The sequence below is a fragment of the Anopheles arabiensis genome, chromosome 3 (assembly GCF_016920715.1).
Source record: "Anopheles arabiensis isolate DONGOLA chromosome 3, AaraD3, whole genome shotgun sequence".
Classification (NCBI taxonomy): domain Eukaryota; kingdom Metazoa; phylum Arthropoda; class Insecta; order Diptera; family Culicidae; genus Anopheles; species Anopheles arabiensis.
In genome coordinates this window covers 54,471,921-54,499,147 of record NC_053518.1, presented here as the reverse complement: position 1 = coordinate 54,499,147, position 27,227 = coordinate 54,471,921, and the positions used below count along the sequence as shown (strand labels likewise).

General features: G+C 38.9%; 1 pseudogene; it reads left to right on the top strand.

The window, feature by feature from the left end:
* LOC120899576 overlaps positions 1-25,119 on the top strand; it is a 51,741-nt pseudogene extending 26,622 nt beyond the window's left edge.
* The last annotated feature ends 2,108 nt before the right edge of the window (positions 25,120-27,227 follow it).

Genomic DNA, 27,227 nt, shown 5'->3' with positions numbered 1-27,227 from the left:
TGGTCCCACCTCTCCTCAGAATACTGCATCTCCGACCGATTGCACCGCCGCGTCCACAATCGTCTGCATGGCATCCCTGGAGGAGTCTCTCGAACGCTTTTGGAAGCTGGAAGAGTTAAGCGTCAATGATTCGTACTCACCTGATGAGCGGCGATGCGAAACATTGTATAAAGAAACCACTCAGCGCGACGAGTCGGGTCGATATATTGTACGATTGCCCAAACAGACCGACTTCACGGAAAAGCTTGGCCTGTCTAAAACTACCGCTTTGAGACGCTTCGAGCTGCTGGAAAGGAGGCTAGAACGCAACCCACAGCTCAAGGAAGACTATCATGCCTTCATGAAGGAGTATTTGGAGCTGGGGCACATGTCGCTCATGAACAAAAATAGTGGGGATGAACAGGCGTACTACCTACCGCACCATCCCGTATTTAAAGCCTCCAGTACCACCACGAAAGTAAGGGTCGTGTTCGACGGATCTGCAGAAACAAGCACCGGTTATTCCTTGAATGACATTCTATGTGTTGGTCCAATCGTGCAGGACGAGCTGCTTGATATTGTGATGCAATTCCGCACCTACCAAATAGCACTTGTGGCAGATATAGCTAAAATGTACCGACAAATATTGCTGCATTCTGATGATCGTCGATTGGTGCGCATATTCTTTCGATTTTCGCTGCAAGCTCCGATCCAAGTATATGAGCTCAACACCGTTACATGCGCAAGTGCGCAAGTGGACATTAAACAATCTGAGCGTTCTCTCCGGCTTAAGCACCGAGCATATCGGCACACACTCATCGCTGCATTTTGTACCCAACGAGACGGTCAAAGCACTCGGCATCTCTTGGAAGCCTGAATCGGATGAGTTGTGTTTCGAATCCAACACTGAGGCTGATGAAACCACGTCGACTAAGCGATCTATTTTGTCGAGCATTGCCAAAATGTACGATCCGCTCGGATTGATAGCACCGGTGATCGTGCGTGCTAAGATGCTGATGCAGGAGCTATGGCTACTCAAATCCGGCTGGGATGAACCTGTTCCTAATCACATCTGTAAAAAATGGAAGGCGATTCAGAGCGACTGGAAAACGTTATCCGAGTACAGGACTAACCGTTACGCTCTCTTACCAGATGCAACAGTAGAATTTCACACAGTTACCGATGCTTCGGAGGCCGCCTACGGAGCATGTGTCTACGCTCGTTGTGAAAACGCGGCGGGAGAAGTCCGCATCAGCCTATTAGCTTCGAAGTCTCGAGTAGCACCACTGAAGCGCATCACGTTGCCGAGGCTTGAACTAAGCGCAGCTGTCCTGGGCGTCCATCTGCATCATCGCGTCAAGGAGGCAATGCAGATTTTGTGCGCCGAATCGTTTTTCTGGTCCGACTCAACAGTGACGCTAAAATGGATTGCGTCACCTCCCAACTCCTGGAAGACGTTCGTGGCAAATCGAGTAGCTGAGGTGCAACACTACTCTCATCCAAGGCAATGGAGGCACGTTCCTGGCACATCCAATCCTGCTGACTTGGTTTCCCGAGGCATGTCGGCAGCACACTTCACGCAGAATCAGCTTTGGAATAACGGTGGCTCCAGATTGGCTTGTGCAACCTTCGTCCCATTGGCCCAGCTCAGATCCAGAACCAAGCGATGAGGCGGGCCTAGAAACACGCCAGGTGAGTGCCGCTTTAGTTTGTACACCAACTCATCCATGGTTTGGCATTTCTTCATCCTTCACCAGAATGGTACGCATCATTGCATACTGCATACGGTTTGTGCGCAACACCAAGCAGAAGGCGCGATCACAGCGACCGATACCGCACACCAATGCATCCAAGACGATCACGCCCAAGTACGTGGATGCTGCAAAAACTGTGCTTTGCAGACTAGCCCAGCAAGATGCATTTTCCGCGGAAATCAAGCAGCTAAAAAAGGGAGAAGCATTGATGAAACAATCACCTTTACAAAAACTTACCCCATTCCTGGATACAGAAGAAGTAATACGGGTGGGAGGACGATTGAACTTGTCGCAACTACCGTATCAGTCCAAGCATCCAGCCGTTCTACCGAAGAACCACAAATTCACTCGTCTACTTGCGGAAGATTATCATGAAGAGATGAAATATGCTAGTGGAAGGCTATTGCTATCCCGCATTAGAGAGCTGTATTGGCCACTGGACGGACGTTGCTTGGTAAAAAGCATTGCAAGGAACTGCTTCCGCTGTATTCGGCAAGATCCCGCACTCGCCCGGCAGCCGGTTGGCCAGCTTCCACCATCCCGCATCACCCCGAGCCGACCTTTTTCTGTAACCGGAGTGGACTACGCCGCTCCATTCTACTTGGCTTCTCCTTTGCGAATGGACCTGTCTATGTTTTCCACGCTCTTATGTCGATTTGACGCTTTCTGACACTAGTCGCAATTAGTCCCTTTTTTGGAGAGCTGGTTGATTACTTCTATTTGAGTGACGTTTCTCTTCAACGATCTATTTTCCACGATTTCTCTTTACGACATCTAGTGGACTCTGATAGCACCAATCAATATTAAAAATTACAGATGTTCGAAATCATTAAAGCATCAACAACCCGCTGTCAATCAAGGCCACCCCAACAATAATATCCGTTCCCCATTTCCCTTTTTTGTAGAGTAAAGACGTTTAAAGCTACTACTATTATAGGGTTACTAGAATGATTGAACCCACCAATAACATATTTAATAATTTCCTCGGTTGAATACTTCAGGTCCTCTAACACTCCTACGATCTCGACAACCGAACCAGGAATACACCGTTAGAGTATATTCACGGTCTTTTCATATTTACTTGCAGACGATCGCTCACCGCTACACGGATACGATTTGGGAGTACTCAGTACAACTTTTACCGATGCATATTTCGTATAAAATGATTTTTCAATTGCTCTAGTTTCAAGAGGCTTGGCACCAGGCATAACATAAACACGAAATTCACCATCCCATTATGTGGGATATGCACGCCTTCTCGGTTCTACGTGCACTTTTCTAATTTTTTCAGCAACTTGAAGGCTTTCAAGCTTTCTTTTAGATGCATCAGCTTTACCTCTTAAGAGTGTAAATCCCTCCGTATCATCAGACCCCACATAATCTTTCTCTATTGTTTTAAACCATTTTACCATTTTTTTAAACGGCATTATTTTTCTAATATGAGGTTACATAAGCACAAAGTTTTATTTTGGCTCACCCAACAAGGCAAAACAACCCAAGTGACATTTGCTCGAAATTGTTTTTCCATATCTGCTCGATTAGTACTCGATACGCCTCAAATTGTGGTTTTGTGTGTGATCAAGTGTGTTGAAAGCGCCAAGATTTGGTGTGATCATAAATTAGACGTTCCTCTATCGATGGACGATGCCGTCGAGCTCATTTATCATTCATAGCTATGGTTTTTTTTTATGAAAAACAAAAGCTAATTTTTTGTGACGTTATTCAATAAAAATGGGAATTATTTAAGTATAAAATGGGTACATGACCAACTATAACGATAGGAAACATCGTTTCCGAGAGAAACCAGAAGAAAGTAACGAAAAAGCCGCATCACAGGACTTTTTTCTAAATTCCCTTAAACTGGTGCAGTTTAAGGGAAGTTTAAGGCTCCAGTTTGAGGGAATTTGCTCGAATTCCCGATTATTCGTGCTCAAAAATGTCAGTTGGGAAGATACCACTATACATACACTACCGGGTACTAACAGTACTAACACCAACAGATTACTAAGCAGGATCATGTAGATAACAGTCACCCGGTACTCGATTCTCTCTCCACTCACACGTCGACTGCTTACTACTAATGAGTATAAGCGTAGTACCGCAATGTTCATCGCCGAAATGAGAACGTTTTGTATGTATTTGTGTGATCTGCGGTAGGGAATATGGGGAGCGAGCAGGAATATGTTCGATCTCGTCCAAGGTTAGAGGCAGAATTACCCAATCCTAATTGATTGAGGTTAAATTTTTCGAGGTTAATTTTTTTTTTGAAAAGTTAATTTACGAGGTTCAAGAGGTGAATTGAGGCGGCCACGTGAGAACTTGCCCATCGTTGGTTCAAACTACATATGTGTAGGATCGAGAGCAGCAAGGTAAATAAATATATATCATAGATTCGAATAATGCAAGTAACAATCATTTAATGATGATCAGATAATCAGATAATCAGATAAGAACATACAAATAAAAGTTTATTAGGTAGAAACATGAAAACAGTTAAGATAGAATAGCGATTAACGAAAAGTATCGGCGCATTCAAAATAAAAATCAGGCTAATCGCAGAGAGAGTCAGATAGCGAGAGGCGATACATCCGTTCGTACGGAAGTGCCAAAATAGGAGGCATTTTCGAGGAGAGGAGGAAAATCTTCAGTCTTGTGAAAGAGAATTTATTTTGCATTTGACATTTGATGTGTCAAATCAGTACTGATTAACAAACTGTTAAATAAAGAAAATCACGCATACCAAAATCGCGTTTATCGAGTATGGCGTATATCTAGGAATATCTGTACAGGGGTTTTCAAGTCAGTTTCGAATTTAAACGTTGTTATTCACCGCGTGCAAGATGTTAATACATCATCATCCAGATCATATTATATTTTATTTACATCATAATTTTTAAATTCTTCATCATCCACATCAATATGATATTTCATTTCCATCATAATTTTTAAATTCTTCGGCATGGTTTTCAATGCGTCTTAAGCTGGATTGAATTAGACAGTTTTTTGTGATGTGTTGAAAATCATGTGTAAAAATTGAAATTTTATTATGAAGTAAATACACCATTTGATTAATGTTGAAAACCTTCTTGCAGGTGGTGAATAATTATGTGCACATTCGAAAGTGACATGGAAAACCCTGTAACTCTCGAAACCCTGATAGACCTGCATGACCGCGTAGGATGTTACTCCAAATAGAAGAAGACAAATTTACGAGCAAGTCAATGTGCTTTGATCGGATAAACTTATAATGACGTTGACGTCTCCTGTCGTTATTTGGTGAAGAAAATATCTAGTTATCTGATGAAAAAGTTTTTTTTTTAAATTCGGTTAGCCTACTCATTCGTTCAATTCGTACTTCCAATGCAACTAATCGTGGCCTTGCTAAATTTGCATTCGTTTTTGGACGTTGAGGAATCCAAACAAGATATGTAAATTTTATGAAAGGAAGGAAAGGAAAAGAGTCAAATTGAGAAGGCATTTAGTTATCGTGAATCATCAACCACATTAGTTTCAGACGAGACAAGTAATGGGTATAATGATATAGTCATGCCCGTCTAGAGATCAAAATTTCAATGGTTTTCAGTACATATATCGGAGTGAAAGACAAAACCAAAAATTGAGGGCCGCATGCAGCCTGCGGGTCTTAGTTTGGAGACCCCTGATGTAGGGTACCGTTCGATACATTTAGCTGCGTCAGTTTGTCTTTGGTCATGGTATCATAACATGCGATCATCACGTTCACACCATCATCACCATGAGAAAAAGATAGAAAAAACTCAGATCTTGCGTTGAAAAGAACGAAGTATGAACAGATGGTTTATAAATAACGAACTGTACCTTAATGCGGTAGTTTATCTTACCACGCACACGCGTGGTTTGGTGGGAGAATTGAATGTGATTTTTTCTCACAATTTTGTTTTGATGTGTACCAGACTGGTCGGTGGATGAATCAGTCTGTCTGTGAATTTTGTAAGTGCCGGATAGAAATTGGCTCGGTCGGTTGTTCGCTTATAACAGTCAAATTTAGTTATCGATAGTTTTGATCGCGCTAACTTTCGTGTGAGACAGTAGATTATACACTTTAATAGCATTGTTAGTTATTAATCGTTGCTCTTCGTTTTGCTAGTCTTCGGCGGAGCCACTTGATTTCAATACTGTACGAAGTGGTTATATTGTAAGATATATTTTTAAGATGGAGAGTTTGCTCTGTGAATGCGGAGCGTGATCAGTCAATAAATCAAACAAACTTTTTTTGCAATGGACGGGGAAAACGAATCTATGAATCTAACCCTGACCCATGTGTTTTCGTGTTTCTGTATTTCTCTAGATGGTCTGTTGTGTTTGACCAACATATCAGCGATTATTTATAGTCTTGCATTTATAAAATTTGCGTCTTAAACCCTTGGGTAATTGCAGCGAATGAAGTTTAAAGACAAACTAAAATAAACAAGATTAATGATGGGTACTAAATTGGTGCTGCTGCTCTGGATGGTGACCATATCTGAACATTTAGCCATGATTACTAGCGATCCCATCGGAGATAACGTTTTCTCCGAAGAAAATTGCCATCAGAATGGGATGCTTGTTTTGTATCGCATCAAATTAGTAACAAGATGGTCAAAAAAACTCTTTCCTAAACACTATCCAGAATTTCGGCCTCCTCCACATTGGAGTATGACGTTAGGTAAGTTGAATGTCTAGATTAATTTATAGTGTTAGGACATCAATTATGACATCATAATTGCATCAAATAACTTCGACATCTCAACTCAGTGCTTCAAGGAACGTCTCCGGCTTTTGCCGTGGCCGCAGTGAATTGCGATGCAAATCTTGTTTTTGTTATGTATTTTTTTAATGAACTGTTACATCTTAATTAGGCCATACCGTCCGTTGAAGATTAAAATAAATAATAATAATAATAATAATAATAATAATAATAATAATAATAATAATAATAATAATAAAAATAATAATAATAATAATAATAATAATAATAATAATAATAATAATAATAATAATAATAATAATAATAATAATAATAATAATAATAATAATAACAATAATAATAATAATAATAATAATAATAATAATAATAATAATAATAATAATAATAATAATAATAATAATAATAATAATAACAACGAGGTCGAGTAATTAAAAGCTGTTGATTTTGGAATGATGGGACATGATATAAGTATAGCAATTGATTTTGGCAGATCAGAAGTTGAATCGAGTCAGAAGTCTAACATCACCTTCGAGATTGAATCAAATTTCACAGAATAGATGAAATGTATTGTTATTGTGATATTGTAATAATTTAATTACAAAGTGTTATGTTAATAATTTAATTAGAAAAAAAATGTTACAATATGGATGGAATGATGGATGTTATATTAGTGTTATTAATGATGCTTCAAAAATAAATTTGTATTTCATATGGGCTCACTAAACACGAACTATTTGAACGTAAATAATATGCAACCACTTTCCCAAACACGATCGAAGTGGGAACGATCGACGCATTTGTTAGTAATGATATACAATGGTGCTTCATTTGGAAGTTATTAGAACTTTTTCGATTGTATTGCTAAACTTGATCGCACCATAAAAGCCTTATTAGACGAAGGAAAATACTGTCATTTCTCAATTGGCTCAATTTACTAAATCTCTACTCTGTAAAAATCTACTCTGAAGCAAATAGGAATTGAGCATGCCGAATTCCGATTTTTCGACTGGCATCTATCTGTCAAACCCTGTTAAACCAAAACATATTAAATAAAATACATTTATATACATAACTACTATTTCGACTGTAACGACCAACGCGATCATGCCGGCGCTAATGCAGGTTTTCAAGACATATTTAGTACCACACAGCCACATATTTAGTTGGAGAGGGGGCGGGGTGTCCATATATGTAGAATATTTGAAGTATTTTTAAGAGTATTTGTATATTTACTGTAATCTATTTTAGAGCGAATTATAATCAAACTATTTATACAGTAGAACGTCGATTATCCGGGGGCGGATTAACCGGCGGGCGGCTTAACCGTGCGCATAAATGTGACAGTTGTTCAAACGTACAGCGAACATTTGCTGCGATAGTGAAGTGGGCAACCAGTTTTTTGTGCAGCTCTGTAGTGTCTAGTGGTGTTTTCGAAATTTATTTTTGTTCATGAACAGTGGTTAAACTTATGGTTATTGATTAAAATAATATTCTACTAACGATTTATTGATTAATTCAAGGTGAATTAATCATAAAACTAGTGGATTTTTTTTAATTTTTATATGAATTTGACATTTCTTGGACCATTATCTGTGCAAATCGATTAACCGGCAACCGGATAATCGACGTTCCACTGTATATCAATTATAAATTTGCAATTTTTTTTACTGACGCATAAGCATACGACCTAACAACATGGGTTCAAGCCCCCAATAGACCGTGCCCTCATACGTAGGACAGACTATTCTACTATGTGTAAAAGATACATTCCAATGATCAAAGCGTATTCATTGGAATGTTCTATGAACACCATGTTAGTTTTATAACCCTCTAATAACAAATAGCCAAGAAAAATACAAAATAAGATTTAGTAACATATTGATATAATTTTTGCCATTTCGAAAATAAGTTTAAACCAATGTCACAGGAATGCGTGAAAGTTTTAAATTATATTTTTTAAAGATATGATATTTCTATATAATTTGTCTTAAGAGTTTACTTGCAAACGTCAACGAGAAAGGATGTGTTATTGTTTTGATTTGCAAGCCATAATGTGTACGACCGAAAGATATGGAAGGAAAACCTTCCGTATCGACTATTCGGAGGCTCCTAAGCGACCCAACTTAGAAGAAACTGTGAACTTCCTTTTTGAAGTGCTAGAAACGGGTGTGGATGTGAAGATGGTGCAACGCAACACTGCGCAAGGTGCCGTCTACGTCATTATGCCAAAGCTTGAACGTGCGGAAAGTATAGTGATAGAGCATTCGGGTAAGCACTGCATCACGCACGAGGGGAAGCAGTATCCGATTCCGACCAAGATGGTGGATGGTACGACGAAGGTGATTTCGTGATTTTCCGCCAGGAATCCCCGACGAAAACGTTGCCGCTGAGCTGAAACGTTTGGGTAAAGTGCTCACTATTGTACCCGATGTTTGGGGAGCCGAAACGCGGCTTGTCCGGATTCCGTCGGGTGTACGCATAGTGCGCATGAAGCTGGTGAAACCCATTCCTGCCTTCATCACTGTGTGGTGAGATGACCGGTGTGTTGCACCTAGCGATGAGTCAAATAGCACTGTGCCACCACGCACACACAGCACAGTAAAATGTGCGAGCACAATTGCACATTTTATAAAATTGTGGTGCCACACTTCGCACATTTTTTGTGTTCCGCACGAATTTTTGTGCTCCGCACAGTTTGTGTGCTTCGCACGATTTTTGTGCTCCGCACAGTTTGTGTGCTCCACACAGTTTGTGTGCTCCGCACAGTTTGTGTGCTCCGCACAGTTTGTGTGCTCCGCACAGTTTGTGTGCTCCGCACAGTTTGTGTGCTCCGCATAGTTTTTGTGCTCCGCACAGTTTGTGTGCTCCGCACAGTTATTGTGTGCCCCGCACAGTTTATGTGTTCCGCACAGTTATTGTGTGCTCCGCACAGTTATTGTGTGCTGCGCACAGTTTCTGTGCCCCGCATAGTTATTGTATGCGCACAATTACACCGCGCTCTGACACCAATCGAACAAGACACCACATTTGTTGTGAATTTGATCGGTTCGAGACGATGTTTGTCTTGTTTGTTCGAGATGTCTGACGGGAAATCCTCACGTCCCGTCAAACATTGCGAGGGTTGCGAGTCCTATCATCTGCTTGAGATCTTATGGTATTTTCAACAATATTATTTTTTATTCATAAATTATATTTTTTGCCGTGTTATTCGTCGAAAAGATAACCATATCCAGTTTAGTGGATTTTTGCAAAATAAAATTTCAAAATTCAGGTGTTTAGTATGCTACAAATCGCACTGTTATACCTGCTCTCGGGGTGCTATAATTATAACTGCTAAAACTAGGTGTGAAAAAAACTACCAAGGCTCGCAAGCTCTTTAATGCGAGGGCTCTGGGGCGGTGAACTTGTATGGCGTGCGAGCCCTCGCGCGCCCTGGCAAATCGCTGTCAATTGCATGGCGGGGTTTGTTCGACTCTGATTTGCTCGTTATACCAGCGGCAAACGAAGCGTAAACTCAAAAAGTTCACGCTTGATTTGTATGGGAGAGCATAAACTTCCCGTGAAAAGATTATAGATTAGATTAGATTGACACGCCCCGTCAAACATTGCGAGGGTTGCGAAAGATTTCATGTGCTCGAAATCTTATGGTATTTTAAAAAATCGTTGATTTTTATTCAAGGATTATTTTTTGTGCGGTAGTATTTGGGGAAAAGATCACTATTTCAATTTTTGTGGATTTTTGAAAACTAAAATGTCAAAATTCAGGTGTTTAGTATGCTACAAATCGCACTGTTATACCTGCTCTCGGGGTGCTATAATTATAACTGCTAAAACTAGGTGTGAAAAACTACCTAGGCTCGCAAGCTCTTTAATGCGAGGGCTCTGGGGCGGTGAACTTGTATGGCGTGCGAGCCCTCGCGCGCCCTGGCAAATCGCTGTCAATTGCATGGCGGGGCCCCTAGTTTTAGCCTAGTTTTAGTTTTAGATTTTCGCCCCTAGTTTTAGCAGTTATAATTATAGCACCTCTAGAGCAGGTATAACAGTGCGATTTGTAGCATACTGAACGCCTGGATTTTTACAATTTTTTTTTAAATCCACAAAAATTGAAATAGTGATCTTTTCGCCAAATAACACCAAAACAAAATAATTTATGAATAAAAAATTAATATTATTTAAAATATCATAAGATCTCGAGCAGATGATACTACTCGCAACCAGAGTTGTTAACTGTTGACATTTTTCATGACAGTCACCGTAAATAGCCGGTCAAATTAATTTTTTGCCGATGACATTCAATGCTTCCACGACACGACTGTCATTAAACGAAATTCATTCGTGTCGCTACCGTCAGGGCTGATGCAATGACATGAAATGTAAACAATGTAGTCTGAATGTCATTTGACATTTTTTGAACAACACAAGTCGATGCGATCGGAGGATTATTAAGTGTATCATCGCTGAATATGGGGATTCAAACAAACGTTTGAACAAATATTGGAGGATTCATTCTTTCTCGTAAAATAAAAGAAGAAGAAGAAGAACATTATCTTGAAGTAACTGAACTGAGGTGAAGCAACTTTTTAAAATGAATTTATTTTATCGATTAAAATTTAATATTGATGAACAGAACATTTAAGTGCATTTTTACACGTTCGTTATGGAAGTTGATTACTTTTGGCTATGGAAATGTGAGCATTATTCACACCATTTAAAAAAACCATTTTAAATTCTTTTTATTTTATGTTTTTTATTATAATGATGTTTCAATCAATCGCCCAACAGCTTTATTTCGACATTAATAGTCATATAAAAGTAAAAATATTACCAACTGTTGTTTTATAGCCTCTTGAGCCTAGTTCGGATTCTACACCTTTGCAATAGAATCGCTATTTGTAATCACTATTTACAGCTCTGCTGAGACAAACACAAATCAATATACAGCAGCAATATGATGTATTCAGCAAAAACTCTAATGTAGATCCTGTCGTCGATGATTTGTGGTAATGCCAGATTTGAATAATGATTTGGGAGTACATCATTAACTTGTACGACTTAACATCATGCCTGTTGTGGTGTCAAGCCTCGCATGGACCGTCACTCCGTTGCAAGGTCTGACTATTCAGCTTCGTGATTCTTGCTAAAAAGTCTCCAAAGCCTGTATAGGCCGGCATAACTGCATTGTGCCAAGAAGAAGAATATTGGGTTCAACAAGTATGAAAATAATTTCTGGCACAAAGAGTATTAAACAGAATACACGAAAGCAAATCATTTTCCAACTCCCAATTGAAAAAGCTTAGATGATCGTTTTATACCGTTCATTTCTTTCTAGAAATAATACAGCATTGTTTTGTGGTTTCCAAACGGCATTGCTATTGTTATCTTTTTTTGTTGATAGTTCAGTATAAATCATAATTCAAGTCATAATTCACAGCATTTACATAGATATAGGTACACTTAAAGTAATGGAAGTAATTACACGAAGTTTAATTGGTTATTCAGTTCGATGATCACAGATTTTGCACAGATATTTTAATGTATTATTGTACAGATTCTAATTAATAGCTCAGTTCCATTTTCACAGCCTTTACCTAATTATTTGAATGTTTAAAGCAATATCATAAAAAAATTAATTGTGAGATTAGATACGGTCTTCTATCTATCTTTAAATAAATAGGTATGTTTTAAAAAATGTGAACGTATTAAGTATAGTAAAGTAATATTACAGTTTGTATAGTTCATTCATAATAGTTCATAGTTTTTCGTACGTTCAAAGTAATATTACACTTCGCAATTCACAGCCATTCATTAGTTTACGCAAACCTATCAAAACTTACTATAAATTTTCTTCATTCCATTGATAAAGGGTAGGGAGAATCTTTTCAAATGTACATTTGTTAAGTTTAATTAATAGAATATTTTCCAGGGTATCGTCGTTTAGCTTAGTTCGTTTGTCTGAAAGGGCTAAACTAAGAGCGCTGAAAGCTCGCTCCACCGACACTTGATTTGACGGAACTGCTAGAAGTAGTGTGGCTATCTCGCATAGTTCAGGGTGTGTATATTTCCGCGACATCCAGTAATGCCATACATCTATCGGGAGATAATTGATCAGATTCTACACATGTTGCTGGCAGCGATCCTCCATACAATTCTGTGAAAAAAATGTCAAAATCGCTAGGGCTGTTTTGTGTATTATTGTTGCATGTAGATGAAGACGGTTGTGTAGATGTCTGGAGTCTAGCTTTGAATTTTTGAATTCGTTCTGATGTGGCAATGATAAATGCCTATAATTAAAAATAGTAAAACTTTTGTAAAACTTAACAAAATAATTGAAACTTATTGTGTTCAAGTCGAATTGAAACACTTACACGAATTTCCTCCTTCTCTTCCGGGCCAAAAAACCTGGAATTCAAATAATTCATCCTAGGATCTATAAGTAGTGCTGATTTTACTACGATGTTTTCTTTGAGAACTTTAAGTCGCTGTTTCAGGGCTTGAGTTAGAGCCTCAACAAATCTATTGTTTTGAATTAAACTAATCTGCATGATAGTCTTCATCCACGTTAAATAAAATTCATTTAATGATGTATGTACAGCCTGCATCTTTTTCGTTGCTATGTACACTGGCTCAAACGCTTCAACATATTCTTTTACGAATTGCCATTGTTCCATAAGGTCTGTAAGTAGAATAAAATTTCAAATTATAGTTAAAACCAACCTTATGATGAGTTTAATAATACAACCTAGCTCCGGGTACTGTTGGCCCAGGTCACTGAATAGTTCCTCACGCTCACTAAAATATTTCAGCATTTCAAAAATGCCTCCCCATCTCGTTTTGGAATATAGCGGTGGAAGTGACTCTTCGCTAAACACAGACTTGTATGCTATTTTACGGCAGTTGTTTGCCACCCATGTACATTTGCGTAGTTCCACATCGTATGCCTTGATGACATCACTCACTGAAAGCTGCATAGTATGTACAGCACATCTCACTACAGTTATAGTGTGACTGAATTCTCGTTCTACGAATTCAGTCCACTCCAATTGTTCGTCAGGAATCGTGCAGCCATCGTCGTCCGTTGGTGTGTTGAACAGGGTTTGAAGTTCGGATTGTAATTGCTTAACAGCAGCTATCATGTTCGCCCCGTTATCGCATGTTACCGTGAATATCTGCTCTAGTGAAACATTGTATACACACTTAAAAATATTTCACGACCTCGGTTAAAAATACTGCCGAAATTTGTTGGCTCTTTCGATTCTTGCTGATATGTCAGTTGAAAAATCCCAGTAGCCGAAAATCAGTACCATTTAAAACTGAAATATCAGTTAAATAAATATTTCAACCGAAACTCGGCAACCCAACTTGCCGAGAACATACGTTAACACTGCTGTCACCGAGCTCGTCCGTCAAAATAACCGAGATTTCAGCTTTACTGTTTGGATTAGCCGAGGCTCGGTATTTTATCTGTCATTCGCCATTCTGTTAATCTCGTGCTAATGAAACGAAAACTTTTCGGAGTGATGTTGTGATGTAAAAGTAAAAGTGTAAAAATACAAGTGAAAATGAGTCTCTCAGCGTGATAAAAAACCGAGTATCAGTAGCGTGCGATCGAGCACGGGTATGGAACGGGGTTGGGGTTAGGAAACTCCATCAGCGCACGCAATCGGTGCTCTTCAGAGCGTCACTCGGAGCAGTCCCTATTGAAGGATCATATGTGGAAGCTAATCCGATTGGTTCAACCTTAGCCAGGCCGTTCAGACTTCCAGGATTCATTTCCGGTCACCTACACGAGTAAGTAAGTATCAACACTCGACCACGTAAAATCTAAACAGGGTTCACTCAGACTTGTTTCACTCTGCCCGCTCTACAGAACCGTGCCTGTACCAGTGCCCGCTCCTTGCCCGGCTCATTTTCCTGTAAATATACCACATCCAAACGCTGTGCCCCATCCGGCGGATGAACCAATGCCTGTCCCTACGCTTCACACCAGAAATCTCATAAGAATAGGGTGACTTTCTGCCGTCCTGCTACAGTAAGGGGCACGATAGTGACATCATGCTGCAGAAGGTTTACACCGGCCATCATCATAGGCTCAGACTGCTATGACTATTTCTCCCAGTAAATAATATTGTTTATTTATGTTACCTAAATAAACCCACTTGATACGCAAATAAAACCACTAAAATAAAGATAAAATGTTTTTATATTTAGCCGAAATCTCGATTTGCTCTAACCGAAAATCTCGGTTAAACGTAAACGTCAAAACAAAATGTCATTAACCGAGATGTCGGCAACAGAAATTTAACCGAGATCCTTGCCGAGATCTCAGTTGTGCAGATCTCGGCAAAAATTAACCGAGATTCGGCAAAATTTTTTAAGAGTGTAGAGCGAGTATTTCCAATATCTTACTTTTAAAAAATATTCCAGTGTGTCTATTGTTTAATTCCAGCATGCCTGTAGAAGTATTGATATTTTCATTTTGGAAACATGTGCAAAGATTGAAAGAATATAAATCAAATTGAAATTATTTTTGCGTTTGATAATAATTTGTAATTTTGTAAGACGTATTACCTATGGTGTAAATAACAATATCCTTTTTCATTGTGTCATAAAATTGTATGTTAACACCTAATATGTGTCGTCCGAGCCGGGTTGCACTGTCGATCTTGAGGCAAAGTAGTTTTCCTTTAACTACCGAGGATATTTCACTCCGAACTTTTCCTGCAGCAGCTCCTAGGTGGCAGACAAGGTTCTGACGATTCAGCTGAATTTTTAATGCATCACATATTGGTTGAAGGATTATCCTCAAACCTTCCCATTCTACGCAGAGCATGGGTACATTATGCATGCATATCAATTTTATCATGCCTTCTAATAATTTTTGTCGGTCGATGATTACTGGAACTTTTGTAATTTTTTTTTGCTTCGATGGAGCTGCAGCTTCTTCTTGCATGAGTCCACATGACTTAGCCAACACTGGGTAAGCCGTTCGTATGTGCCGGATGAAGTTCCCCGGATCATATTTTTCGCTCTTTTGCAACCGCGGTATTTGCAACCATTGACATTGTCAATAGTGCACACCATGTGTCCATTTTCCACAGCCACGCAGTCATCGATCAGTATACTGCGTAGATTTCGTTTCCCTCCCGATGTACTCGCCGGAATGTTTTCGACCATTGCTCTAATGTTTTGTATCACTATATCACACTCAAAATTATCCACTTTTACACTTAATATTACACTCAACTTGCTACGTGTATTTCGTTTTGATGAAGATTCGAGCGATTATCGTATTAACACAAACAAAAACTAATGAAATGAAAGCCTCTGTTGTAGTTTGACATGAATACGGCCCTCGTCAAACATTGCGAGGGTTGCGAAAGATTTCATGTGCTCGAAATCTTATGTTATTTAAAAAATCGTTGATTTTTATTATTCAGGGATTATTCTTTGTGCGGTAGTATTTGGCGAAAAGATCACTATTTATTTTTTGTGGATTTTTTAAAATAAAATGTCAAAATTCAGGTGTTTAGTATGCTACAAATCGCACTGTTATACCTGCTCTCGGGGTGCTATAATTATAACTGCTAAAACTAGGTGTGAAAAAATTACCAAGGCTCGCAAGCTCTACGAGAGCAGGTATAACAGTGCGATTTGTAGCATACTAAACACCTGAATTTTGAAATTTTATTTTGCAAAAATCCACTAAACTGGATATGGTTATCTTTTCGACGAATAACACGGCAAAAAATATAATTTATTAGTAAAAAATAATATTGTTGAAAATACCATAAGATCTCAAGCAGATGATAGAACTCGCAACCCTCGCAATGTTTGACGGGCGAGCAGGTATAACAGTGCGATTTGTAGCATACTAAACACCTGAATTTTGAAATTTTATTTTGCAAAAATCCACTAAACTGGATATGGTTATCTTTTCGACGAATAACACGGCAAAAAATATAATTTAGGAATAAAAAATAATATTGTTGAAAATACCATAAGATCTCAAGCAGATGATAGAACTCGCAACCCTCGCAATGTTTGACGGGCGATCGAAATCTTTTGTTTTTATCACATTTTTTACTGTTTACTCTAGAAAAGGAGGAAATTGAATGGCTAACTCCAGAGGAAGTTTCAAATCTTACTGAAGAAGAAAGAAAAGCTTATATTCAACAAAAAAAATACATGAATTTTTGGAATACGATAGCGAAGATAAAAATATGATTTCTGCAGTAGTAGAAGAAGATGAAATTCCTGTATTTGATCAAGTGATCATAGATTCTGATGCTGAAGAAATACAACTACCAGAGTATAATCCTCTCGAAACTGATAGTGATGACGATTACGCAGAATCTTTCCAACCTTAAAGCGCAATATATAAAACCAACGATGGAACTATTCGGTCAAGTGAACCAGCCATACCCCGTAAAATTTTAGCCCACAATATTTTACGTTCTTCACAGTCAGGTCCAACAGCATAATAAAGACCTTCAAGCTGTTGATATCTGACGAAATGATTGATATCATTGTTGATATCAAATTTATGAGCGCGAGCAGGTCACAAACTCAGCGAAATCAGCAAGCATGCATACATGGAAAACATTAACCACATCAGAATTCGAAGCATATCTTGGGATTTTATTACTAGCCAGAGTTATGCGTTCTAATTACGTACACTCTACGGAACTATGGAAAACATCTTCACATCCAATATTTCGTGCAACAATGAGTCTCCAACGATTTCGGTCGATCAATCGTTTCATTCGCTTTGACGACGGACGAACGAGAGAAGTTCGAAAGGAAATGGATAAATCAGCAGGAATGTCGGATATATTTGCAATATTGAATAGAAATTTACAAGCATACTATGTTGCAGGTTCGTATGTAACTGTTGATGAACAGTTATATCCTTATCGTGGTGGCACAGGATTTACCCAGTATATACCATCTAAACCAGCGAAGTATGGGATAAAAGTGTGGTGGGTATGTGACGCAGTCACATCATACCCCATCAAAGGCCAAATATATACAGGGTTAGCACTCTGGAGAAAGGGAAAGACACCAAGGTGAGCGTGTAGTAAAAGATTTATGTAGAATATTTCGCGGAAGTGGTCGTAGCGTAATTTGTGATATTTTTTTCACAAGTTACAACTTGGCCTCGTCATTAATGTCAGATTTCAAACTAGCACTTTTAGGAACAGTAAACAAACGACGAACGTTTGTTCCGCCAATGTTTGCTAACCCTCACGGTAGGGAAAACCAATTGTCCGAACAACTAACGATGCCCGAGATTCAGAGACGTTCGGAAAATGTGCAAATAATGCGACACTTTTGACCACGCAGCGGAGGACCATTGATGGCATTATCTAAAAAAATACTACTAAAGATGTAGAAGAACGTGATGTGTCTGGACGAATCAAACACAAAGGCAATTGCTATCTATGTGTAAAAAAACGATCAACGAGAAAATCGTGTTCTACTTGTAAAAAGCCAATTTGTACGCTGCACAGTGTTATTAAAACTAGTTGTAAATCGTGTGATTAAAAAGAGGAACTTTTATGTAAAAGGAATTATATTGGCATTATGTTCAAATGCATTGACAATGTTTCGAAGTAAACAAAAACTTGAAATAAACATATAAAAATTAAAATTAAAACATAATAAGCATATCTTATAGATCGTCAACATATATTTTTATACAGGAAGGAAAACAACCAAAAGATGTATACTTTTGAAATTTTAAGATTTAGGTTTAACTTTTGTAATAAACGTAAGTAAAACTTAAAAAAAGACACAAACATCCACTCAAAACTTGCGGCAAGGCTGGTTGGGGTTTTGGAGTTACAACATATTTTTGATTGAAAAAAATATTGATAGGATTTTTTAAATTCTTATTTTGCTACGATATGTTAGTAAACATTATTATAAACCTATGAGACAGCTTTCATTCAAATCTAACAAGTAACTCAAAAGATATACGCTTTTAAGCACGAAAAACATCATCCTTCCATACAAAATGTATCGTCTACCCGGGTAGGTGGTTGTACGGTTATGTAGAGTTTTTTGGTCGTACACAAGACGGTTAAGCGAAATTCCTAATTAGTGTTGGGTCAAGAGCGAAAGAGGTACCTCAATCGCTCCGCTATTCTTATTGTCCGCGCTCCCGCACTGCCCACAGGAAAAAAGGTAGCTCCGCACGCAGGAGCGATTGTGCGATGCGCTCCCAGAAGCAAAATTTCGCACTTTACTTAGCGCTGCACGCAGGAACGATTGTGCGATGCGCTCCCAGGATATAATTTCGCACTTTACTGAGCGCTGCACGCAGGAGCGATTGTGCGATGCGCTCCCAGGAGCGAAGTTTCGCACCTCACGGATCGTTACACGCAGGAGCGAAGTTTCGCACCACAAGTAGCGCTGCACGCAGGAGCGATTGTGCAATCCCGCCAAACATTGCGAGGGTTGCGAATGATATCATCTGCTCGAAATCTTATGGTATTTTAAATAATCTTTGATTTTTTTTTATTCAGAAGAAACGGCTTCGGCCGTATCTCGAATCTTTAATTTTAAATCATGGATTTTTTTTGCGGTAGTTTTTGTCGAAAAGATCACTATTTAAAGTTTTGTGGATTTTTTAAATCAAATACCCGTCAAACATTGCGAGGGTTGCGAGTAGTATCATCTGCTCGAGATCTTATGATATTTTAAGTAATATTATTTTTTTATTCATAAATTATTTTTTTGTGGTTTCATTTGGCGAAAAGATCACTATTTCAATTTTTGTGGATTTCCAAAAATCCAGGTATTTATTATGCTACAAATCGCACTGTTATAGGGACCCTTTCCGTTTGAAGCTCGTAGGCTGAAATAAAACCACAAAAAAATAATTTATGAATAAAAAACTAATATTATTTAAAATATCATATGATGATAGATGATACTACTCGCAACCCTCGCAATGTTTGACGGGTTTCCTGCACAGGAAACTGCTCGAATTTGCGCAGCGGGCGGGAACAGACTGTAGTATAATGTGCTCGAAATCTTATAGTACATGAAATAATATTTATTTTTTACTCATAAATTATTTTTTTTGCGGTGGTATTCATTGAAAAGTGGTCCGGTATGGTGGTACAGCCGTCAACTAATACGACGTAACAAAATGCCCGTCATGGGTTCAAGTCCCGAATAGACCGTGACCCCATACGTAGGACTGACTATCCTGCTATGGTAACAATAAGTCACTGAAAGCCAAGCTCACTTCACTAAGTGGGTACAGGCAGTCCTTGACCGACAGCGTTTGAAAGAAGAAGATTCTTGAAAAGATAACTATTTATAATTTTGTCAGTCAGTCTTTTAAATAAATACACCTTGGGATAAGCTCACCTTTATATTATACCCACTTAGATAGCTGCCAAAAACTGCTATATAATGCAAACAGCTGACAGGCTGAAATTTCAGCCTACGAACTTGAAACAGAAAGGGCCCCATTGCTACGAGCAATCAAAGAAATAGCCAAAACAACAATACGGAGCGAATTGTCGATATTCAACGCAAAACTCATGCACCACCTGTAATAACTGGCACAAAAAGGATATAGCATCTTTTCCTATCAAAATAGTTCCCGCTCATTCAACGGTGCAAAAATGCGCGCTGTATATTTCCCGGCTCTCTCCCGATACAACCAGTGACCAAATTGTACAAATGGTCAAACAAGCTTTATCGATTGATGATGCTACTGCATACTGCCTTATTCGCCAGGGTACAAATACAGCGACACTCTCATTCCTGTCATTTAAAGTGTTAGTGCCTTTATCACTACGTGACAAGGCTCTTTCCCCCGACACCTGGCCCCTTGGCCTGTCAGTACGTGAATTCATTGACTACCGAAATCAACAACCGGGTGCAAATTTTTGTCTACAACCGCCAATGGGTCTCTCCACCCCTACAACTTTGCCTACGGTGCTAAATATTCGGTCACCGCCACTGCTGGACCACACAATTTTATCGGCACACACTCCACGCACTTCACCAACACCGTAGACCCACTAATATTTTCCGGTATTCATTTCACGCGCATTGCACACACTCACAGTCACACAAATAATCCTGACATGACTCATGAATCGAGGAACACTGGCGCTGAAACAACTTTAGTGAATGTTAATTGCACTTACCTGACGAATGTTCTTCCAGCAACAAACGATATTCTTTCTGCTGAGGCAGTGCTTGACGAAGGGCGCACGCAGCTTGATGATCGTGAGACCAAAACAAACCATCGCCATAGAACGGACACTACACTCACACAATCGCATGACTATCATGTCAAGCCTACAGGGGTCGCCTGCCGTAATAATCAAGGACGAACAATGACGAATAATGACCTTAGCATTTATTACCAAAACGTTCATGGACTACGCACTAAACTTGAGGATGTGTACATTGCTTCTAGTGAGCTTGATCATGATATTATTGTTCTCACAGAAACATGGCTTGATGATACCATACTTTCGCAGCAAGTAATCTGTGACAAATACGCTATCTATAGAAGCGATAGAAATGCTAATAACAGTGCCAGACAGATAGGTGGTGGTGTCCTGATTGCTGTTTCCAAACGTCTCAAATGCCTTCCTGTGCACACCAATATAACGAGTATCGAACACTGCTGGGTTAAAATCCTGTTGCCTTCAAGTAAAATATTTGTCGGTGTAAGTTACATCCCTCCTGACCTTAGTACAAATACTGCAACTATGACTGCTCTCGACGAGGCTCTTGATAGTGTGAGTGTTTCTATGAACGACAACGATACGATGTGTCTGTTGGGTGACTTCAACCAACCAATGATCTCCTGGCGTGCTATCGATAGGCACTATGAACCCGCGTCATCCATGCCTGGTCAAAATCGCTTTTTGGATTTGATAATTTATCATTGCTTAAAACAAATCAGTGGCATAGTAAATGACCTAGGAAGGCAATTGGATCTTGTGTTTGTTTCAAATGATCTTGAAGATAGCGTGCCTGTGCAGTCAGTCTATGTCTCCCTTGTCGCGATTGTTCCGGTTGATAACCACCATCCACCATTGGAAATCAAGCTGCAGTTTTCCCACACTAGTTCAGACGATAATTCCGGCATAGTCTTGCCTGGTGCTGTATCTGCTTATAATTTTGCCAGAGCTGATTTTGTTAGCATAAAGCAAGCGTTGAGGGACACTGATTGGACTGGACTTCGAAACATGGATGTAGAAGCTGCTTCTGAATACCTTACGTCAGCAGTGTCAGACATTATTGAGCAATTCGTACCTAAACGAATATTTACAAATTCTCAACCATGGTGCACTAGATACCTTAAAAGGTTAGAAAGAATGCGTCGTTCTGCGTATCGTATATTCAGTCGTACACGCAATGAAGCCGATAGAAGCAATTTCCTGGAGGCTGCAAGAATCTTCAAGTTTCATAACCGAAAATTGTATGCTAATTACATTCGCCGTGTCCAGATATCCATTCGGGCATGTCCAAAATTATTTTGGAACTTTATGGACCGTAAGATGAAACGTACTTCCCTCCCATCATGCATGACACTTGATGGTCGATTGTTTACTGACACGCGAGAAATATGTAATGGTTTTGCTGAGCTGTTTGCGCGTAGCTGCACGAGCTTTCCCGAACAAAACCAGAAGGTAGAGGAAGCGTTACGTTTCGTGGCACAAGACTCCGTTGACATTTTATTGCCTTCTTTTACTATCGATGATGTTCGTTCAATGGCTTCAAAGCTGAAACCCTCCTTAGCCTCTGGACCCGATAACATTCCGGGAATAGTTATCGTATCATGCATCGATGAATTGGCTTCACCACTAGCATCCATTTTTAATAATTCACTTCGCACTGGTATCTTCCCTGACCTATGGAAAAAGTCATGGATATTTCCCGTTTACAAAAAGGCGACAGAACTTCCATCTCAAATTATCGAGCTATTTCGATGCTATGTGCTCCCAGTAAGCTGTTCGAATTATTAGTCCATAAACATATAATGCATGGTGCTATTAACATATTTACACCTTTGCAACATGGCTTCCTACCTGGACGCTCCACCGTCACAAACCTAGTGCAGTTCTTGCATTTTACTTACAAGCAGCTAGACAAAGGGTTCCAAGTAGATACTGTTTACACTGATTTTCACTCTGCTTTCGATAGCGTCAATATCCATACCTTGACTAGCAAACTTTTAAAACTTGGTTTTCATATCAGCATAGTTAGGTGGCTGAATTCGTATCTGTCGCGTCGTTCAGTACGTATTAAGATTGGAGATTGCATCTCTAGTGAATTTAGCAGGGTCTCTGGTGTTCCTCAAGGTAGCATTTTAGGGCCTCTATTATTTAATCTCTTTATTAATGACATTGTTTACGCTATACCTGACTGCCCGGTGCTACTGTACGCAGATGACCTTAAAATGTACTTTCCTGTGCGTAGTTCTATTGACTGTCTCCGATTACAAGGCTTTCTTTCTGTTTTTAACCTTTGGTGTTCCTTAAACTGTTTGTCACTCAATGTTAGTAGAGTGCTCGGTCATTTCGTTTACTCGTGCGAGAACTCCATTATGTTTTAATTATATTCTTTCTGACACTTTATTGCCTCGATCTGAAACTGTTAGGGACTTAGGCATTATATTAGACACGAAACTTGTTTTAGACAAACAATTTGACGACGTAATTGCTAGGGCTAACAGGACTCTTGGACACATAATTAGAAGTAGCAAAATGTTTCATGACCCTCTCTGTTTAAAAATCACTTTACTGTTGCCTTGTTCGTCCTTTGATTGAGTACGCTTCAGTTGCTTGGTTTCCGGAGCAAGTCACTAGAATTGAGAGGCTTGAGAGGATCCAGCGAAAATTTACCCGGGTAGCTATTAAGCGGCTTCCGTGGAGACATAACGACGTGCTACCAGCTTATCATACGAGGTGTCAGTTGTTAGGGCTTGAAACTTTGGAAAAGAGAAGAATGGTTGCCCAAGGAATTTTTATGTTCAAACTATTAACTGGAAGAATCGATGCACCTCTATTGCTAAGTCATGTAAATTTGTATGTCCCTACTAGACCTTTAAGAACTCGACAATTTTTAATAACTGACTTTCGTTATCGTCTTTTCTGTGCTAGGGATCCGTTGTTATTAATGTCCAAGAATTTTAATTTATTTTCAAATTTTGTAGACCTGTCCATTAGTGTACCGAAATGTACTAGCGTCATTCGAGATTGCATTACGTCTAATTTTAGGAACACATAGTTTATAAGACATTAGTTTTAATTGTGTATGTAGGCCATGGAGGCTCGATACTCTATAATAAATAAATAAATTATAATTCTATTAAAATAATCTTCCTTGGCGATATGACTTTCACAGTCATACTGATTTGTATTTATCAATAAATATATTATTGTTATATCAGATGTTTCTAAACTATAGCTATTATAACTGTTGTTTCTAAACTTTCTTCATTTTCTGAAAATTTAGGTTTAACTCATAACCAAACCTATCAACTTTTTCAACTGAAGCACACTGCTTCGATGGCTGTGGCAACTTTTGCCGAGACGGGACAAGTAGCTTTATTGGAAGAAACTTTGGAAGTTCAACAGGATTTTTTATTCGATGAGTTTCGACTACCAAAAATTCGCAAAGGTAAGGGTGAAAGTGAGGCAACTTTTTCGTAAACGGAAAACATTCGAGCGTGTCTTTCATCACAAAGATAATACCATCGCCGGATTGGTTCATTGGATTGGACACTTTTGACGTAGGTTGATAACAGGTTTATCTCACGTTCGTGTAACTTTTTTTTTTAATATGGTTTTGAATTGTCTCGCAACAGCTATGCTTCAAAGGACGATGGCTTGAAAAGGTAACGATACCGCTGCATCCGCTCGACGCAGGTAGTAGCAGTGGATTAACTTTTACCTCACCAAAATGGCCTACCAATCCAAGGGGTGTAGTTCAACAAATCACTTCCAGATCTCCTCTCCATTTCGCAAGCAGCTTTTTCTATCCTGAAATCAAACACCTTCCACCGATAGCTCATGTTACATTTACTAAGGTAAGGATGAAAAAAAAGCTCGTGTTGCTCATTGAAAGATTTCTATTATGTATTATTTCAGATCAAAGAATACAACAATCACAACAACGTGCACAAAATGGTGAAGAAACTCAAATATAAGCACCGTACGAAGTTACTTAAAAAACTTAAATACCAGTCAAACGTTGGAAACACTCAAAATATGAATCATACCAACAAAACTCTCAATGATACAGATTGTCGGGTTAGCGAGTGGTCGGCCTGGAGTCCTTGCAGCAAGACATGTGGCCTTGGTAAAAGAAATCGTACACGTAACATTATACGAGAACAGCGTCTTGGTGGAGTTGAATGTCCGATGTTAGTGGAAACACAGTGGTGTGGCTCAGCTCGCCAGTGTTCAGTGTTTGACAGCTACTTTAAATGGTGAAGGTTGAAAATAATTAATTGTACTGGAACTACCAACACAACGTGCATAGTGTAGTATGGTTACATGACAAAATCAGCATAAATTGGTTTAGAAGGCAAGTTTGATGTATGTGAGAAATATTTGTCGACCAATCAGTTGTCATTCTGGTTTTGTACAAATATAGTTTACTAAAAAAATAAAACAATATATGTTTTATTTGGGATAGCTTGGCTACCCAGCTGCATTCATCACTAACTAAAATAAGGAAGTACATAGGATAAACGAACAAATAAGAGTGGTAGCACTAAAAGACTGTGTAGGAACGAGATCAAGTAAAGTAGAACGATTTGACAACCCGTTAAACATGGCTAAAGTAGCGAGTAGTATCATCTGCTGGAAATATTTTGGTATTTGAAAATAATCTTAATTTTTTATTCATATTTTTTGCGGTGTTGTTCGTCGAAATGATCACTTTAAAAAAATTTTTAGATTTTTGCAAAATAAAATGTCAAAATTCAGATGTTTAGTATGCAACAAATCGCACTGTTATACCTGCTCTCGGGGTGCTATAATTATAATTTCCGTTGAAACGGTTAGAACTATTTATTATAAATAAAATGCTAAATTTTATGCTCCCCAACACCAGAACTTTTATTTAAATTAACTACACTTCCGATCTAGCCAAGCACCGACACCAGAATCTCCTTCATCTTTTTACCGCCATCGCCCGTTTGCTCCTTCGATCGTCAACCTTGTCCTCTCTCCATTCTCACGATGATCTTTCTCTCACCTCCTCTCCTATTTCACGGTTCGTGTTCTTTAGCCGCCTGTACGGATACGGCCGCTGTTATCAGCTGTCATTGACGGTCTATATCGTAGCGGCCAAGGTCGCTACATGTCATTACACTTTCTTTTTTTTTTTTTAACGAAGCTTTAGCAAGAAAATTCCGACGTGGATTGTTTTTTTTTCATGCATATCGATATTGTTATCGCCGAACTTTGCCCTTTTTTATCGCATCCGGCAAACCTTCCTCGTGCTTTCAATAGGCGTGTGCTGGTGCTGGTGTACCTCGCTAAATAAGAATATCTATTTAATTTGATAATGCTTCGGTTTCGTGTTTATTGCTTTCTCTCTTATTTGATAGGGTATATTGTTCTGACCGCTCGTTATAAATTGAATGCTGCTAACCGTGAGTCGAACACTTACTGGGGGAGCTATTTGCATATTAGTTCGATGCCTCATCATTCAATTGCGCCGCTCAATCTACAGCTCAACCTCACCAGCTCAACCTCTATCATAAAATTCGTCTTCATCAGTGCCGTCATGTGTGAAGACGAAAAGCAACTCGTAACATTGTTGGTGTTACATTTGGCGTTGTGCCGACCTCCCTGAACCCGTGTTTCTATTGTTCCACTCGCTGCTGTTCCATGTGTGTATAGTGTAACGTATACAATTTTGCTGATGTGTGCGTGTGTGTAGGCTAAAAGTGTCGCGTAAAAGTTATGAGGTGCTAGTTCTTCTAGTTCTTTTTTTTCAATAATCCTTATTCCTAATTTACAACTTTTTCCATCGATTTATATAACAACCGTATTGTTTTGTGGGTTTACAGGGGTTACAAGTACTTTTTATTATCACCACTTAAGATAACAGGATGGGTGTGTGTGTGCCGCACCGATCGCTTCGGTGTCGAGCAAAAGAGAGAGAGCCTCGTTACCACATTGCCACTACTTATAAAGCCTAACTGAGTGCCTCTCGCGGGCACTCCCTAGCTTCGGGTTTGCTATAAACTAAAGCATGCGTTACACTACGCTAACCTTAGCATGCAGATCCCATAACACGCCCAATTTTTTTTTTTTTTTTTTTTTAGTTATGCCATTTCTTGAGCCTATTCTTGTGTATTACTTCGCTTTTATTATGATCTTGGGGCCTAACGTTTTCTCCTTCATCTTTGATTACGGTGTACGGACCAGTGTATGGAGGTTCTAATTTTTTTTGTTTTCTTCCCTGATTAGTACTTGATTGCCTGGTTGGAACATTTTCGTTTTTGTTTTTTCATCGTAGTGGATTTTGCTTTTTTGCTTATTTTTTATCAACCTTTCCCTGACTTCTGCATGAGCTATTCTCAATTTTATTTGTAATACATTCGCATAGTCGTCTAGATTGTATCGCACTTTCTTTGCGCTCTCATTTATTATGCTGGTTGGTACATTAGCCTGTCTTCCATGCATTAGGTAAAATGGTGTATATCCTGTAGCGGTATGCACGGTATTATTATAAGCAAACTCGTAAAAGTTTACCCATTGGAACCA